This window comes from Microcebus murinus, unplaced genomic scaffold, assembly GCF_040939455.1.
Source record: "Microcebus murinus isolate Inina unplaced genomic scaffold, M.murinus_Inina_mat1.0 scaf022_hap2_Mmur4.0, whole genome shotgun sequence".
Taxonomy (NCBI): domain Eukaryota; kingdom Metazoa; phylum Chordata; class Mammalia; order Primates; family Cheirogaleidae; genus Microcebus; species Microcebus murinus.
This window is the reverse complement of record NW_027438968.1, coordinates 206,147-223,860: the sequence shown is the minus strand read 5'-3', so window position 1 is coordinate 223,860 and position 17,714 is coordinate 206,147. Positions and strand designations below refer to the sequence as shown.

Genomic DNA, 17,714 nt, shown 5'->3' with positions numbered 1-17,714 from the left:
GGGGCACCTCTCGTGGTTCTCCTGGCCAGAGCTGGAACCCGTTCCAGTAAGCCAAGTATCCCAAGAATGGACACACGAGCACCACGTGCTCGCGCTCACCAGCAAATGGGTACGAACCGATGGATACCTAAGTGGACACAGAGGAATCACCTTCATCGGGTGGGTGTCGGGCGGGTGGGGGGAGGGGATGGGCATACACATCCATTAGGAATGGGGTGGGTGCGCACCGACTGGGGGATGGGCGCACTTGAAGCTCTGACCCGAGGGGGGAGGCTGGGAGAGGGCAACACACCCGACCTTAACATTGGTGCCCCCACAATATGCTGGAACAACATGAGAGGTAAATGAATAAGAACACGGGGGGGGGGAGGGGGGCACGGGCAACACATGTCACCTTAATATTGGACTCCCATCATCTGCTTGAAAAGAGAGAGAAAAGAAAATGCAATAATAGAGATAAGAGACACTTTTTAAAAATAATGAATCCGGCCGGGCGCTGTGGCTCACGCCTGTAATCCTAGCTCTTGGGAGGCCTAGGCGGGCGGATTGCTCAAGGTCAGGCGTTCAAAACCAGCCTGAGCAAGAGCGAGACCCCGTCTCTACTATAAATAGAAAGAAATTAATTGGCCAACTAATATATATATAAAAAATTAGCGGGGCATGGTGGCGCATGCCTGCAGTCCCAGCTACCCGGGAGGCTGAGGCAGAAGGATCACTCGAGCCCAGGAGTTTGAAGTTGCTGTGAGCTAGGCTGACGCCACGGCACTCACTCTATCCTGGGCAACAAACCGAGACTCTGTCTCAAAAAAAAAAAAAAAAAATGAATCCGAAGAGAAAAGTAAAAGGAGGCCTGTGGAGCAGGTCTGGGTGTGACTCCGGATCCCCCAACATCAGGTGCCACCACCAAAGATTCCTACGTGTAGCCCATAGAACCCCAAAAGCAACGGGACGAGTTCTGGTCACATAGTCCCTCAAAATGACATCCTGGCCTTCTTCTGGAACTCCCTCCCCTCTCAGACTCTCAAGGTTTCCTCCAGCGTGTCGGTTCCCACAGAGCAGACCTTTGGTCTGAGACCTGACAGTCCAGAAGCCACGCATGCTGCCGCTTGGCGGCGGTTTCGCGGCTCGGGACAAGAGGAGGCCCCACGGTGCGGTCTGGGGCGCCAGGCACCGCGGCGGGCGCTGAGGGTGGGGGTCACCCCCACCCCGGGCCGCCCCCCGCACTCCCAGAAACGCGACAGAACCAGAGGCAAAAAAAAAAAAAAAAAAAAGAAGAAGAAGCCTAAGGCACCCGGTATTCCCGGGCGGTCTCCCATCCAAGTTCTAACCAGGCCCGACCCTGCTTAGCTTCCGAGACCAGACGGGATCGGGCGCGTTCGGGGTGGTGTGGCCCTAGACGGCGGAGGGCGCCCCTGCCCCGCTCAAGAAGCCGAGCCTCTCTGCGCTTCCCCGCCGCCTCCTCCCGCCCCAGGCCCCGCGCCGGGCCCGGCCTGTGAGTTCGCCGGCCGGGTCCGGCGGGCTCCGAGGGACGGGGGTGACAGGCGGGGCGGGCAGGGAGCGGCGGGCCGGGGTTGGGGGCTGTCTCTCTATACACACACACTCACACTCACACTCACTCACTCACTCACACTCACACAAGATGCGCCTCCACGGCTGGACCCGCCAAGGTGGAGACCTTCCAGCCCCCCTCCTCCTCTCCTCGCCTGGCCTCCTTCACCTCCCCGCCCCCCACCCCCAGCGCGCCGGGGCCGCTGACTGCGCACGGGCGGGCGGGTCGCTCGCCCTTTGACCCCAGCCAGGGGCCGCCCTCCCCCACAACCCCTTTCAGCTGCTCCCCCCACCCTGTGGCCCGGCAGCCGCCTATTCCCCTGGGCCAGGTCTGGGGCACAGCGCACGGGGGAGCGGAGCGAGTGTATGGGGCGTCTCTCTCTCTCTCTCTCTCCGGATGTGTCCCATGGGTGGGGTGGGGTGGCGTGGTTTGTGGGGCGCTGAAGAAATCAGTCCCCTCCATCTCCTCCCTCTGGAAAACACCCAAGCCCTTGGAGAACTGCCCGCACCGCTACCGTGGGGGCCGGGACCCTCCTCTGTGTCCTCCTGTGGCCCAGTCCAAGGGGCCTGGGCCTGGCCGGGGCTGCATTGGACCCCAACCACCCTGGCGTGTGGACTCGCTAAAAATCGGCGATTAGATATTGGATTCCAGCGTCATTGAGGTCATTTCACTAATGAGTGCACCGCAAAGAGTTTCCTAATCCATCTGTGAGGGTGGCAACCGAAGGGAATTTGAAAGCTGACAGAATAGGCGAGGAAAGGCATAGGAGATTTCCACACCCAGTAAGGAAGCCTTTCCCGAAATGGAAGAAAGAAACGAGCAAACAGAGACACCGGTAGCCCGCCCGGATGAGAGTCTGCCCCTGAGAGAAAGTACCCTGACCAGGTTCTCCCGTGGGTGGGTGGCGAGCTAGCGGCATTCAGAAGAGCGAGGCCCGCAGTCTGTGCGGAAGACACCTGCACTCGGGTGTGTGTGGCGGCACAATTCACAAGCAGCTCCAGATGTTAATCCAAGGAGAAGCCAGGGAGTTCCCAACGCCCCAGGTGTCCTCAGCCCACGACTGGCTGCTGTGGGAATGCGAAGCCCGGCTCCTTGTCTCAGAGCGGGGCAACCAGGAGGTGTGATGTCCACCCCGGGGTTCCCAGGAGGATCAGGCTGAAGCTGGGACTTGGCCTGAAAGTGTCCTCTCGCATGGCCACCCCCTTCCCCTTCCTGCTCCTCTACTCCTGGTGCCCCTCCATCCAGGGGCCAGACCTTAAAGAGTCACCCGCAAGAGAATCCTGGTCCCAAAGGAGCCTTCTGGGGGACCCGTGCTGAGAGAGGTTGTGGGCATGGCCCGCTGGGGCTCTGCCCGACCCAGGGCTGAGAGATGCAACCTCCCAGCTCTGGGTCCCTGCAGGAAGTGTTGGCAAGCACAGGGCCAGTCCTCCAAAGTCCCAGGTGCAGGGAGCCCAGGCCAAGCAGCCTGTGGAAGAAGCCACATGCTGTGCCACCCCGGGGAACACGACTGCAGGCCACGGCCCTTCCCACCTCCTCCTCCTCCTCCTCCTCCTCCCACCCCGCCCCCGCCCCCGCCCCCACATGGCACAGGGCCCAGAGACACCTCAGACACTTGCTACCCAAAGTGCAAAGGGCATCAGTTGCTCCTCCAAACCCCCCCCCACAGCCCAGCAGACCGCGTTGTCCAGCCAGCCCCCGGGCCTCCCTGGGGTGCCCAGCACAAAAGTGCAGACACCCACCGGACCCTCAATCTCAGTTTTCGGATGTTTTTGCCACTCTAAGGACCCGCAGGCCAGCTGGGCCTTCTGGCAGGACAGAGAGCCCCGGAATCCGACGTGGAGAGCTGGGTGTACGTCCCCATGAGGAGGCGGTCCCCACCTCCGCGGCTATCCCCTTGCGGGGAGCGGCAGCCGCGGGGCCTCAGAGAAGACACCAGGCTGGGCCCCCACGGCACAGCGGGAGCAAGTCCCCCGCAGGCCACTTAGCGACGGCGGCCAGCCGGCGGACGGTTGGGTGGCGCGAGAGACGCTGCGGCCGCCCTGCTACCGGGTTCCTGGGAGGGCGTCCTGGAACCAGCGTCCACACCAAGCCCTTGGAAGGCCCAGGCGACGGAGGAGCCCCGTCAGGCAGGGGCCGAGGACGGTGACGGCCCGGGCGGGGAGGAGCGTGTCAGGCAGGGGCAGAGGACGGTGACAGGTGACAGGCCGGGCGGGAAGGAGTCAGTCAGGCAGGGGCCGTGGAGGAGACGGGCTGGGTAAGGGTTAGGGTTAGAGTCAGGGCACAAGTCACAATCGCAAAGACCTGGAAGCCACCCGAGTGCCCATCGACCCACGAGTGGGTAAATAAAATGTGGCGCGTGGACACCACGGAGTGCTATTCGGCTATGAGGAGCAGCGGTGAGGGGGCACCTCTCGTGGTTCTCCTGGCCAGAGCTGGAACCCGTTCCAGTAAGCCAAGTATCCCAAGAATGGACACACGAGCACCACGTGCTCGCGCTCACCAGCAAATGGGTACGAACCGATGGATACCTAAGTGGACACAGAGGAATCACCTTCATCGGGTGGGTGTCGGGCGGGTGGGGGGAGGGGATGGGCATACACATCCATTAGGAATGGGGTGGGTGCGCACCGACTGGGGGATGGGCGCACTTGAAGCTCTGACCCGAGGGGGGAGGCTGGGAGAGGGCAACGCACCCGACCTTAACATTGGTGCCCCCACAATATGCTGGAACAACATGAGAGGTAAATGAATAAGAACACGGGGGGGGGGGGAGGGGGGCACGGGCAACACATGTCACCTTAATATTGGACTCCCATCATCTGCTTGAAAAGAGAGAGAAAAGAAAATGCAATAATAGAGATAAGAGACACTTTTTAAAAATAATGAATCCGGCCGGGCGCTGTGGCTCACGCCTGTAATCCTAGCTCTTGGGAGGCCTAGGCGGGCGGATTGCTCAAGGTCAGGCGTTCAAAACCAGCCTGAGCAAGAGCGAGACCCCGTCTCTACTATAAATAGAAAGAAATTAATTGGCCAACTGATATATATATAAAAAATTAGCGGGGCATGGTGGCGCATGCCTGCAGTCCCAGCTACCCGGGAGGCTGAGGCAGAAGGATCACTCGAGCCCAGGAGTTTGAAGTTGCTGTGAGCTAGGCTGACGCCACGGCACTCACTCTATCCTGGGCAACAAACCGAGACTCTGTCTCAAAAAAAAAAAAAAAAAATGAATCCGAAGAGAAAAGTAAAAGGAGGCCTGTGGAGCAGGTCTGGGTGTGACTCCGGATCCCCCAACATCAGGTGCCACCACCAAAGATTCCTACGTGTAGCCCATAGAACCCCAAAAGCAACGGGACGAGTTCTGGTCACATAGTCCCTCAAAATGACATCCTGGCCTTCTTCTGGAACTCCCTCCCCTCTCAGACTCTCAAGGTTTCCTCCAGCGTGTCGGTTCCCACAGAGCAGACCTTTGGTCTGAGACCTGACAGTCCAGAAGCCACGCATGCTGCCGCTTGGCGGCGGTTTCGCGGCTCGGGACAAGAGGAGGCCCCACGGTGCGGTCTGGGGCGCCAGGCACCGCGGCGGGCGCTGAGGGTGGGGGTCACCCCCACCCCGGGCCGCCCCCCGCACTCCCAGAAACGCGACAGAACCAGAGGCAAAAAAAAAAAAAAAAAAAAGAAGAAGAAGCCTAAGGCACCCGGTATTCCCGGGCGGTCTCCCATCCAAGTTCTAACCAGGCCCGACCCTGCTTAGCTTCCGAGACCAGACGGGATCGGGCGCGTTCGGGGTGGTGTGGCCGTGGACGGCGGAGGGCGCCCCTGCCCCGCTCAAGAAGCCGAGCCTCTCTGCGCTTCCCCGCCGCCTCCTCCCGCCCCAGGCCCCGCGCCGGGCCCGGCCTGTGAGTTCGCCGGCCGGGTCCGGCGGGCTCCGAGGGACGGGGGTGACAGGCGGGGCGGGCAGGGAGCGGCGGGCCGGGGTTGGGGGCTGTCTCTCTATACACACACACTCACACTCACACTCACTCACTCACTCACACTCACACAAGATGCGCCTCCACGGCTGGACCCGCCAAGGTGGAGACCTTCCAGCCCCCCTCCTCCTCTCCTCGCCTGGCCTCCTTCACCTCCCCGCCCCCCACCCCCAGCGCGCCGGGGCCGCTGACTGCGCACGGGCGGGCGGGTCGCTCGCCCTTTGACCCCAGCCAGGGGCCGCCCTCCCCCACAACCCCTTTCAGCTGCTCCCCCCACCCTGTGGCCCGGCAGCCGCCTATTCCCCCGGGCCAGGTCTGGGGCACAGCGCACGGGGGAGCGGAGCGAGTGTATGGGGCGTCTCTCTCTCTCTCTCTCTCCGGATGTGTCCCATGGGTGGGGTGGGGTGGCGTGGTTTGTGGGGCGCTGAAGAAATCAGTCCCCTCCATCTCCTCCCTCTGGAAAACACCCAAGCCCTTGGAGAACTGCCCGCACCGCTACCGTGGGGGCCGGGACCCTCCTCTGTGTCCTCCTGTGGCCCAGTCCAAGGGGCCTGGGCCTGGCCGGGGCTGCATTGGACCCCAACCACCCTGGCGTGTGGACTCGCTAAAAATCGGCGATTAGATATTGGATTCCAGCGTCATTGAGGTCATTTCACTAATGAGTGCACCGCAAAGAGTTTCCTAATCCATCTGTGAGGGTGGCAACCGAAGGGAATTTGAAAGCTGACAGAATAGGCGAGGAAAGGCATAGGAGATTTCCACACCCAGTAAGGAAGCCTTTCCCGAAATGGAAGAAAGAAACGAGCAAACAGAGACACCGGTAGCCCGCCCGGATGAGAGTCTGCCCCTGAGAGAAAGTACCCTGACCAGGTTCTCCCGTGGGTGGGTGGCGAGCTAGCGGCATTCAGAAGAGCGAGGCCCGCAGTCTGTGCGGAAGACACCTGCACTCGGGTGTGTGTGGCGGCACAATTCACAAGCAGCTCCAGATGTTAATCCAAGGAGAAGCCAGGGAGTTCCCAACGCCCCAGGTGTCCTCAGCCCACGACTGGCTGCTGTGGGAATGCGAAGCCCGGCTCCTTGTCTCAGAGCGGGGCAACCAGGAGGTGTGATGTCCACCCCGGGGTTCCCAGGAGGATCAGGCTGAAGCTGGGACTTGGCCTGAAAGTGTCCTCTCGCATGGCCACCCCCTTCCCCTTCCTGCTCCTCTACTCCTGGTGCCCCTCCATCCAGGGGCCAGACCTTAAAGAGTCACCCGCAAGAGAATCCTGGTCCCAAAGGAGCCTTCTGGGGGACCCGTGCTGAGAGAGGTTGTGGGCATGGCCCGCTGGGGCTCTGCCCGACCCAGGGCTGAGAGATGCAACCTCCCAGCTCTGGGTCCCTGCAGGAAGTGTTGGCAAGCACAGGGCCAGTCCTCCAAAGTCCCAGGTGCAGGGAGCCCAGGCCAAGCAGCCTGTGGAAGAAGCCACATGCTGTGCCACCCCGGGGAACACGACTGCAGGCCACGGCCCTTCCCACCTCCTCCTCCTCCTCCTCCTCCTCCCACCCCGCCCCCGCCCCCGCCCCCACATGGCACAGGGCCCAGAGACACCTCAGACACTTGCTACCCAAAGTGCAAAGGGCATCAGTTGCTCCTCCAAACCCCCCCCCACAGCCCAGCAGACCGCGTTGTCCAGCCAGCCCCCGGGCCTCCCTGGGGTGCCCAGCACAAAAGTGCAGACACCCACCGGACCCTCAATCTCAGTTTTCGGATGTTTTTGCCACTCTAAGGACCCGCAGGCCAGCTGGGCCTTCTGGCAGGACAGAGAGCCCCGGAATCCGACGTGGAGAGCTGGGTGTACGTCCCCATGAGGAGGCGGTCCCCACCTCCGCGGCTATCCCCTTGCGGGGAGCGGCAGCCGCGGGGCCTCAGAGAAGACACCAGGCTGGGCCCCCACGGCACAGCGGGAGCAAGTCCCCCGCAGGCCACTTAGCGACGGCGGCCAGCCGGCGGACGGTTGGGTTGCGCGAGAGACGCTGCGGCCGCCCTGCTACCGGGTTCCTGGGAGGGCGTCCTGGAACCAGCGTCCACACCAAGCCCTTGGAAGGCCCAGGCGACGGAGGAGCCCCGTCAGGCAGGGGCCGAGGACGGTGACGGCCCGGGCGGGGAGGAGCGTGTCAGGCAGGGGCAGAGGACGGTGACAGGTGACAGGCCGGGCGGGAAGGAGTCAGTCAGGCAGGGGCCGTGGAGGAGACGGGCTGGGTAAGGGTTAGGGTTAGAGTCAGGGCACAAGTCACAATCGCAAAGACCTGGAAGCCACCCGAGTGCCCATCGACCCACGAGTGGGTAAATAAAATGTGGCGCGTGGACACCACGGAGTGCTATTCGGCTATGAGGAGCAGCGGTGAGGGGGCACCTCTCGTGGTTCTCCTGGCCAGAGCTGGAACCCGTTCCAGTAAGCCAAGTATCCCAAGAATGGACACACGAGCACCACGTGCTCGCGCTCACCAGCAAATGGGTACGAACCGATGGATACCTAAGTGGACACAGAGGAATCACCTTCATCGGGTGGGTGTCGGGCGGGTGGGGGGAGGGGATGGGCATACACATCCATTAGGAATGGGGTGGGTGCGCACCGACTGGGGGATGGGCGCACTTGAAGCTCTGACCCGAGGGGGGAGGCTGGGAGAGGGCAACGCACCCGACCTTAACATTGGTGCCCCCACAATATGCTGGAACAACATGAGAGGTAAATGAATAAGAACACGGGGGGGGGGGAGGGGGGCACGGGCAACACATGTCACCTTAATATTGGACTCCCATCATCTGCTTGAAAAGAGAGAGAAAAGAAAATGCAATAATAGAGATAAGAGACACTTTTTAAAAATAATGAATCCGGCCGGGCGCTGTGGCTCACGCCTGTAATCCTAGCTCTTGGGAGGCCTAGGCGGGCGGATTGCTCAAGGTCAGGCGTTCAAAACCAGCCTGAGCAAGAGCGAGACCCCGTCTCTACTATAAATAGAAAGAAATTAATTGGCCAACTAATATATATATAAAAAATTAGCGGGGCATGGTGGCGCATGCCTGCAGTCCCAGCTACCCGGGAGGCTGAGGCAGAAGGATCACTCGAGCCCAGGAGTTTGAAGTTGCTGTGAGCTAGGCTGACGCCACGGCACTCACTCTAGCCTGGGCAACAAACCGAGACTCTGTCTCAAAAAAAAAAAAAAAAAATGAATCCGAAGAGAAAAGTAAAAGGAGGCCTGTGGAGCAGGTCTGGGTGTGACTCCGGATCCCCCAACATCAGGTGCCACCACCAAAGATTCCTACGTGTAGCCCATAGAACCCCAAAAGCAACGGGACGAGTTCTGGTCACATAGTCCCTCAAAATGACATCCTGGCCTTCTTCTGGAACTCCCTCCCCTCTCAGACTCTCAAGGTTTCCTCCAGCGTGTCGGTTCCCACAGAGCAGACCTTTGGTCTGAGACCTGACAGTCCAGAAGCCACGCATGCTGCCGCTTGGCGGCGGTTTCGCGGCTCGGGACAAGAGGAGGCCCCACGGTGCGGTCTGGGGCGCCAGGCACCGCGGCGGGCGCTGAGGGTGGGGGTCACCCCCACCCCGGGCCGCCCCCCGCACTCCCAGAAACGCGACAGAACCAGAGGCAAAAAAAAAAAAAAAAAAAAGAAGAAGAAGCCTAAGGCACCCGGTATTCCCGGGCGGTCTCCCATCCAAGTTCTAACCAGGCCCGACCCTGCTTAGCTTCCGAGACCAGACGGGATCGGGCGCGTTCGGGGTGGTGTGGCCGTGGACGGCGGAGGGCGCCCCTGCCCCGCTCAAGAAGCCGAGCCTCTCTGCGCTTCCCCGCCGCCTCCTCCCGCCCCAGGCCCCGCGCCGGGCCCGGCCTGTGAGTTCGCCGGCCGGGTCCGGCGGGCTCCGAGGGACGGGGGTGACAGGCGGGGCGGGCAGGGAGCGGCGGGCCGGGGTTGGGGGCTGTCTCTCTATACACACACACTCACACTCACACTCACTCACTCACTCACACTCACACAAGATGCGCCTCCACGGCTGGACCCGCCAAGGTGGAGACCTTCCAGCCCCCCTCCTCCTCTCCTCGCCTGGCCTCCTTCACCTCCCCGCCCCCCACCCCCAGCGCGCCGGGGCCGCTGACTGCGCACGGGCGGGCGGGTCGCTCGCCCTTTGACCCCAGCCAGGGGCCGCCCTCCCCCACAACCCCTTTCAGCTGCTCCCCCCACCCTGTGGCCCGGCAGCCGCCTATTCCCCCGGGCCAGGTCTGGGGCACAGCGCACGGGGGAGCGGAGCGAGTGTATGGGGCGTCTCTCTCTCTCTCTCTCTCCGGATGTGTCCCATGGGTGGGGTGGGGTGGCGTGGTTTGTGGGGCGCTGAAGAAATCAGTCCCCTCCATCTCCTCCCTCTGGAAAACACCCAAGCCCTTGGAGAACTGCCCGCACCGCTACCGTGGGGGCCGGGACCCTCCTCTGTGTCCTCCTGTGGCCCAGTCCAAGGGGCCTGGGCCTGGCCGGGGCTGCATTGGACCCCAACCACCCTGGCGTGTGGACTCGCTAAAAATCGGCGATTAGATATTGGATTCCAGCGTCATTGAGGTCATTTCACTAATGAGTGCACCGCAAAGAGTTTCCTAATCCATCTGTGAGGGTGGCAACCGAAGGGAATTTGAAAGCTGACAGAATAGGCGAGGAAAGGCATAGGAGATTTCCACACCCAGTAAGGAAGCCTTTCCCGAAATGGAAGAAAGAAACGAGCAAACAGAGACACCGGTAGCCCGCCCGGATGAGAGTCTGCCCCTGAGAGAAAGTACCCTGACCAGGTTCTCCCGTGGGTGGGTGGCGAGCTAGCGGCATTCAGAAGAGCGAGGCCCGCAGTCTGTGCGGAAGACACCTGCACTCGGGTGTGTGTGGCGGCACAATTCACAAGCAGCTCCAGATGTTAATCCAAGGAGAAGCCAGGGAGTTCCCAACGCCCCAGGTGTCCTCAGCCCACGACTGGCTGCTGTGGGAATGCGAAGCCCGGCTCCTTGTCTCAGAGCGGGGCAACCAGGAGGTGTGATGTCCACCCCGGGGTTCCCAGGAGGATCAGGCTGAAGCTGGGACTTGGCCTGAAAGTGTCCTCTCGCATGGCCACCCCCTTCCCCTTCCTGCTCCTCTACTCCTGGTGCCCCTCCATCCAGGGGCCAGACCTTAAAGAGTCACCCGCAAGAGAATCCTGGTCCCAAAGGAGCCTTCTGGGGGACCTGTGCTGAGAGAGGTTGTGGGCATGGCCCGCTGGGGCTCTGCCCGACCCAGGGCTGAGAGATGCAACCTCCCAGCTCTGGGTCCCTGCAGGAAGTGTTGGCAAGCACAGGGCCAGTCCTCCAAAGTCCCAGGTGCAGGGAGCCCAGGCCAAGCAGCCTGTGGAAGAAGCCACATGCTGTGCCACCCCGGGGAACACGACTGCAGGCCACGGCCCTTCCCACCTCCTCCTCCTCCTCCTCCTCCTCCCACCCCGCCCCCGCCCCCGCCCCCACATGGCACAGGGCCCAGAGACACCTCAGACACTTGCTACCCAAAGTGCAAAGGGCATCAGTTGCTCCTCCAAACCCCCCCCCACAGCCCAGCAGACCGCGTTGTCCAGCCAGCCCCCGGGCCTCCCTGGGGTGCCCAGCACAAAAGTGCAGACACCCACCGGACCCTCAATCTCAGTTTTCGGATGTTTTTGCCACTCTAAGGACCCGCAGGCCAGCTGGGCCTTCTGGCAGGACAGAGAGCCCCGGAATCCGACGTGGAGAGCTGGGTGTACGTCCCCATGAGGAGGCGGTCCCCACCTCCGCGGCTATCCCCTTGCGGGGAGCGGCAGCCGCGGGGCCTCAGAGAAGACACCAGGCTGGGCCCCCACGGCACAGCGGGAGCAAGTCCCCCGCAGGCCACTTAGCGACGGCGGCCAGCCGGCGGACGGTTGGGTTGCGCGAGAGACGCTGCGGCCGCCCTGCTACCGGGTTCCTGGGAGGGCGTCCTGGAACCAGCGTCCACACCAAGCCCTTGGAAGGCCCAGGCGACGGAGGAGCCCCGTCAGGCAGGGGCCGAGGACGGTGACGGCCCGGGCGGGGAGGAGCGTGTCAGGCAGGGGCAGAGGACGGTGACAGGTGACAGGCCGGGCGGGAAGGAGTCAGTCAGGCAGGGGCCGTGGAGGAGACGGGCTGGGTAAGGGTTAGGGTTAGAGTCAGGGCACAAGTCACAATCGCAAAGACCTGGAAGCCACCCGAGTGCCCATCGACCCACGAGTGGGTAAATAAAATGTGGCGCGTGGACACCACGGAGTGCTATTCGGCTATGAGGAGCAGCGGTGAGGGGGCACCTCTCGTGGTTCTCCTGGCCAGAGCTGGAACCCGTTCCAGTAAGCCAAGTATCCCAAGAATGGACACACGAGCACCACGTGCTCGCGCTCACCAGCAAATGGGTACGAACCGATGGATACCTAAGTGGACACAGAGGAATCACCTTCATCGGGTGGGTGTCGGGCGGGTGGGGGGAGGGGATGGGCATACACATCCATTAGGAATGGGGTGGGTGCGCACCGACTGGGGGATGGGCGCACTTGAAGCTCTGACCCGAGGGGGGAGGCTGGGAGAGGGCAACGCACCCGACCTTAACATTGGTGCCCCCACAATATGCTGGAACAACATGAGAGGTAAATGAATAAGAACACGGGGGGGGGGAGGGGGGCACGGGCAACACATGTCACCTTAATATTGGACTCCCATCATCTGCTTGAAAAGAGAGAGAAAAGAAAATGCAATAATAGAGATAAGAGACACTTTTTAAAAATAATGAATCCGGCCGGGCGCTGTGGCTCACGCCTGTAATCCTAGCTCTTGGGAGGCCTAGGCGGGCGGATTGCTCAAGGTCAGGCGTTCAAAACCAGCCTGAGCAAGAGCGAGACCCCGTCTCTACTATAAATAGAAAGAAATTAATTGGCCAACTGATATATATATAAAAAATTAGCGGGGCATGGTGGCGCATGCCTGCAGTCCCAGCTACCCGGGAGGCTGAGGCAGAAGGATCACTCGAGCCCAGGAGTTTGAAGTTGCTGTGAGCTAGGCTGACGCCACGGCACTCACTCTATCCTGGGCAACAAACCGAGACTCTGTCTCAAAAAAAAAAAAAAAAAAAATGAATCCGAAGAGAAAAGTAAAAGGAGGCCTGTGGAGCAGGTCTGGGTGTGACTCCGGATCCCCCAACATCAGGTGCCACCACCAAAGATTCCTACGTGTAGCCCATAGAACCCCAAAAGCAACGGGACGAGTTCTGGTCACATAGTCCCTCAAAATGACATCCTGGCCTTCTTCTGGAACTCCCTCCCCTCTCAGACTCTCAAGGTTTCCTCCAGCGTGTCGGTTCCCACAGAGCAGACCTTTGGTCTGAGACCTGACAGTCCAGAAGCCACGCATGCTGCCGCTTGGCGGCGGTTTCGCGGCTCGGGACAAGAGGAGGCCCCACGGTGCGGTCTGGGGCGCCAGGCACCGCGGCGGGCGCTGAGGGTGGGGGTCACCCCCACCCCGGGCCGCCCCCCGCACTCCCAGAAACGCGACAGAACCAGAGGCAAAAAAAAAAAAAAAAAAAAGAAGAAGAAGCCTAAGGCACCCGGTATTCCCGGGCGGTCTCCCATCCAAGTTCTAACCAGGCCCGACCCTGCTTAGCTTCCGAGACCAGACGAGATCGGGCGCGTTCGGGGTGGTGTGGCCGTGGACGGCGGAGGGCGCCCCTGCCCCGCTCAAGAAGCCGAGCCTCTCTGCGCTTCCCCGCCGCCTCCTCCCGCCCCAGGCCCCGCGCCGGGCCCGGCCTGTTGAGTTCGCCGGCCGGGTCCGGCGGGCTCCGAGGGACGGGGGTGACAGGCGGGGCGGGCAGGGAGCGGCGGGCCGGGGTTGGGGGCTGTCTCTCTATACACACACACTCACACTCACACTCACACTCACTCACTCACACTCACACAAGATGCGCCTCCACGGCTGGACCCGCCAAGGTGGAGACCTTCCAGCCCCCCTCCTCCTCTCCTCGCCTGGCCTCCTTCACCTCCCCGCCCCCCACCCCCAGCGCGCCGGGGCCGCTGACTGCGCACGGGCGGGCGGGTCGCTCGCCCTTTGACCCCAGCCAGGGGCCGCCCTCCCCCACAACCCCTTTCAGCTGCTCCCCCCACCCTGTGGCCCGGCAGCCGCCTATTCCCCCGGGCCAGGTCTGGGGCACAGCGCACGGGGGAGCGGAGCGAGTGTATGGGGCGTCTCTCTCTCTCTCTCTCTCCGGATGTGTCCCATGGGTGGGGTGGGGTGGCGTGGTTTGTGGGGCGCTGAAGAAATCAGTCCCCTCCATCTCCTCCCTCTGGAAAACACCCAAGCCCTTGGAGAACTGCCCGCACCGCTACCGTGGGGGCCGGGACCCTCCTCTGTGTCCTCCTGTGGCCCAGTCCAAGGGGCCTGGGCCTGGCCGGGGCTGCATTGGACCCCAACCACCCTGGCGTGTGGACTCGCTAAAAATCGGCGATTAGATATTGGATTCCAGCGTCATTGAGGTCATTTCACTAATGAGTGCACCGCAAAGAGTTTCCTAATCCATCTGTGAGGGTGGCAACCGAAGGGAATTTGAAAGCTGACAGAATAGGCGAGGAAAGGCATAGGAGATTTCCACACCCAGTAAGGAAGCCTTTCCCGAAATGGAAGAAAGAAACGAGCAAACAGAGACACCGGTAGCCCGCCCGGATGAGAGTCTGCCCCTGAGAGAAAGTACCCTGACCAGGTTCTCCCGTGGGTGGGTGGCGAGCTAGCGGCATTCAGAAGAGCGAGGCCCGCAGTCTGTGCGGAAGACACCTGCACTCGGGTGTGTGTGGCGGCACAATTCACAAGCAGCTCCAGATGTTAATCCAAGGAGAAGCCAGGGAGTTCCCAACGCCCCAGGTGTCCTCAGCCCACGACTGGCTGCTGTGGGAATGCGAAGCCCGGCTCCTTGTCTCAGAGCGGGGCAACCAGGAGGTGTGATGTCCACCCCGGGGTTCCCAGGAGGATCAGGCTGAAGCTGGGACTTGGCCTGAAAGTGTCCTCTCGCATGGCCACCCCCTTCCCCTTCCTGCTCCTCTACTCCTGGTGCCCCTCCATCCAGGGGCCAGACCTTAAAGAGTCACCCGCAAGAGAATCCTGGTCCCAAAGGAGCCTTCTGGGGGACCTGTGCTGAGAGAGGTTGTGGGCATGGCCCGCTGGGGCTCTGCCCGACCCAGGGCTGAGAGATGCAACCTCCCAGCTCTGGGTCCCTGCAGGAAGTGTTGGCAAGCACAGGGCCAGTCCTCCAAAGTCCCAGGTGCAGGGAGCCCAGGCCAAGCAGCCTGTGGAAGAAGCCACATGCTGTGCCACCCCGGGGAACACGACTGCAGGCCATGGCCCTTCCCACCTCCTCCTCCTCCTCCTCCTCCTCCCACCCCGCCCCCGCCCCCGCCCCCACATGGCACAGGGCCCAGAGACACCTCAGACACTTGCTACCCAAAGTGCAAAGGGCATCAGTTGCTCCTCCAAACCCCCCCCCACAGCCCAGCAGACCGCGTTGTCCAGCCAGCCCCCGGGCCTCCCTGGGGTGCCCAGCACAAAAGTGCAGACACCCACCGGACCCTCAATCTCAGTTTTCGGATGTTTTTGCCACTCTAAGGACCCGCAGGCCAGCTGGGCCTTCTGGCAGGACAGAGAGCCCCGGAATCCGACGTGGAGAGCTGGGTGTACGTCCCCATGAGGAGGCGGTCCCCACCTCCGCGGCTATCCCCTTGCGGGGAGCGGCAGCCGCGGGGCCTCAGAGAAGACACCAGGCTGGGCCCCCACGGCACAGCGGGAGCAAGTCCCCCGCAGGCCACTTAGCGACGGCGGCCAGCCGGCGGACGGTTGGGTGGCGCGAGAGACGCTGCGGCCGCCCTGCTACCGGGTTCCTGGGAGGGCGTCCTGGAACCAGCGTCCACACCAAGCCCTTGGAAGGCCCAGGCGACGGAGGAGCCCCGTCAGGCAGGGGCCGAGGACGGTGACGGCCCGGGCGGGGAGGAGCGTGTCAGGCAGGGGCAGAGGACGGTGACAGGTGACAGGCCGGGCGGGAAGGAGTCAGTCAGGCAGGGGCCGTGGAGGAGACGGGCTGGGTAAGGGTTAGGGTTAGAGTCAGGGCACAAGTCACAATCGCAAAGACCTGGAAGCCACCCGAGTGCCCATCGACCCACGAGTGGGTAAATAAAATGTGGCGCGTGGACACCACGGAGTGCTATTCGGCTATGAGGAGCAGCGGTGAGGGGGCACCTCTCGTGGTTCTCCTGGCCAGAGCTGGAACCCGTTCCAGTAAGCCAAGTATCCCAAGAATGGACACACGAGCACCACGTGCTCGCGCTCACCAGCAAATGGGTACGAACCGATGGATACCTAAGTGGACACAGAGGAATCACCTTCATCGGGTGGGTGTCGGGCGGGTGGGGGGAGGGGATGGGCATACACATCCATTAGGAATGGGGTGGGTGCGCACCGACTGGGGGATGGGCGCACTTGAAGCTCTGACCCGAGGGGGGAGGCTGGGAGAGGGCAACGCACCCGACCTTAACATTGGTGCCCCCACAATATGCTGGAACAACATGAGAGGTAAATGAATAAGAACACGGGGGGGGGGAGGGGGGCACGGGCAACACATGTCACCTTAATATTGGACTCCCATCATCTGCTTGAAAAGAGAGAGAAAAGAAAATGCAATAATAGAGATAAGAGACACTTTTTAAAAATAATGAATCCGGCCGGGCGCTGTGGCTCACGCCTGTAATCCTAGCTCTTGGGAGGCCTAGGCGGGCGGATTGCTCAAGGTCAGGCGTTCAAAACCAGCCTGAGCAAGAGCGAGACCCCGTCTCTACTATAAATAGAAAGAAATTAATTGGCCAACTGATATATATATAAAAAATTAGCGGGGCATGGTGGCGCATGCCTGCAGTCCCAGCTACCCGGGAGGCTGAGGCAGAAGGATCACTCGAGCCCAGGAGTTTGAAGTTGCTGTGAGCTAGGCTGACGCCACGGCACTCACTCTATCCTGGGCAACAAACCGAGACTCTGTCTCAAAAAAAAAAAAAAAAAAATGAATCCGAAGAGAAAAGTAAAAGGAGGCCTGTGGAGCAGGTCTGGGTGTGACTCCGGATCCCCCAACATCAGGTGCCACCACCAAAGATTCCTACGTGTAGCCCATAGAACCCCAAAAGCAACGGGACGAGTTCTGGTCACATAGTCCCTCAAAATGACATCCTGGCCTTCTTCTGGAACTCCCTCCCCTCTCAGACTCTCAAGGTTTCCTCCAGCGTGTCGGTTCCCACAGAGCAGACCTTTGGTCTGAGACCTGACAGTCCAGAAGCCACGCATGCTGCCGCTTGGCGGCGGTTTCGCGGCTCGGGACAAGAGGAGGCCCCACGGTGCGGTCTGGGGCGCCAGGCACCGCGGCGGGCGCTGAGGGTGGGGGTCACCCCCACCCCGGGCCGCCCCCCGCACTCCCAGAAACGCGACAGAACCAGAGGCAAAAAAAAAAAAAAAAAAAAGAAGAAGAAGCCTAAGGCACCCGGTATTCCCGGGCGGTCTCCCATCCAAGTTCTAACCAGGCCCGACCCTGCTTAGCTTCCGAGACCAGACGAGATCGGGCGCGTTCGGGGTGGTGTGGCCGTGGACGGCGGAGGGCGCCCCTGCCCCGCTCAAGAAGCCGAGCCTCTCTGCGCTTCCCCGCCGCCTCCTCCCGCCCCAGGCCCCGCGCCGGGCCCGGCCTGTTGAGTTCGCCGGCCGGGTCCGGCGGGCTCCGAGGGACGGGGGTGACAGGCGGGGCGGGCAGGGAGCGGCGGGCCGGGGTTGGGGGCTGTCTCTCTATACACACACACTCACACTCACACTCACTCACTCACTCACACTCACACAAGATGCGCCTCCACGGCTGGACCCGCCAAGGTGGAGACCTTCCAGCCCCCCTCCTCCTCTCCTCGCCTGGCCTCCTTCACCTCCCCGCCCCCCACCCCCAGCGCGCCGGGGCCGCTGACTGCGCACGGGCGGGCGGGTCGCTCGCCCTTTGACCCCAGCCAGGGGCCGCCCTCCCCCACAACCCCTTTCAGCTGCTCCCCCCACCCTGTGGCCCGGCAGCCGCCTATTCCCCCGGGCCAGGTCTGGGGCACAGCGCACGGGGGAGCG

At 62.1% G+C, this 17,714-nt stretch overlaps 5 pseudogenes; all 5 read right to left on the bottom strand.

The window, feature by feature from the left end:
• Positions 1–1,279: 1,279 nt before the first annotated feature.
• Positions 1,280–1,398, bottom strand: LOC142867864 (uncharacterized; annotated as a pseudogene).
• A 3,833-nt stretch (positions 1,399–5,231) lies between these two features.
• LOC142867875 (uncharacterized) lies at positions 5,232–5,350 on the bottom strand (annotated as a pseudogene).
• Positions 5,351–9,182: 3,832 nt separating this feature from the next.
• Positions 9,183–9,301, bottom strand: LOC142867873 (uncharacterized; annotated as a pseudogene).
• Positions 9,302–13,134: 3,833 nt separating this feature from the next.
• On the bottom strand, positions 13,135–13,253 carry LOC142867877 (uncharacterized; annotated as a pseudogene).
• Positions 13,254–17,088: 3,835 nt separating this feature from the next.
• Positions 17,089–17,207, bottom strand: LOC142867876 (uncharacterized; annotated as a pseudogene).
• Between the last annotated feature and the right edge of the window lie 507 nt (positions 17,208–17,714).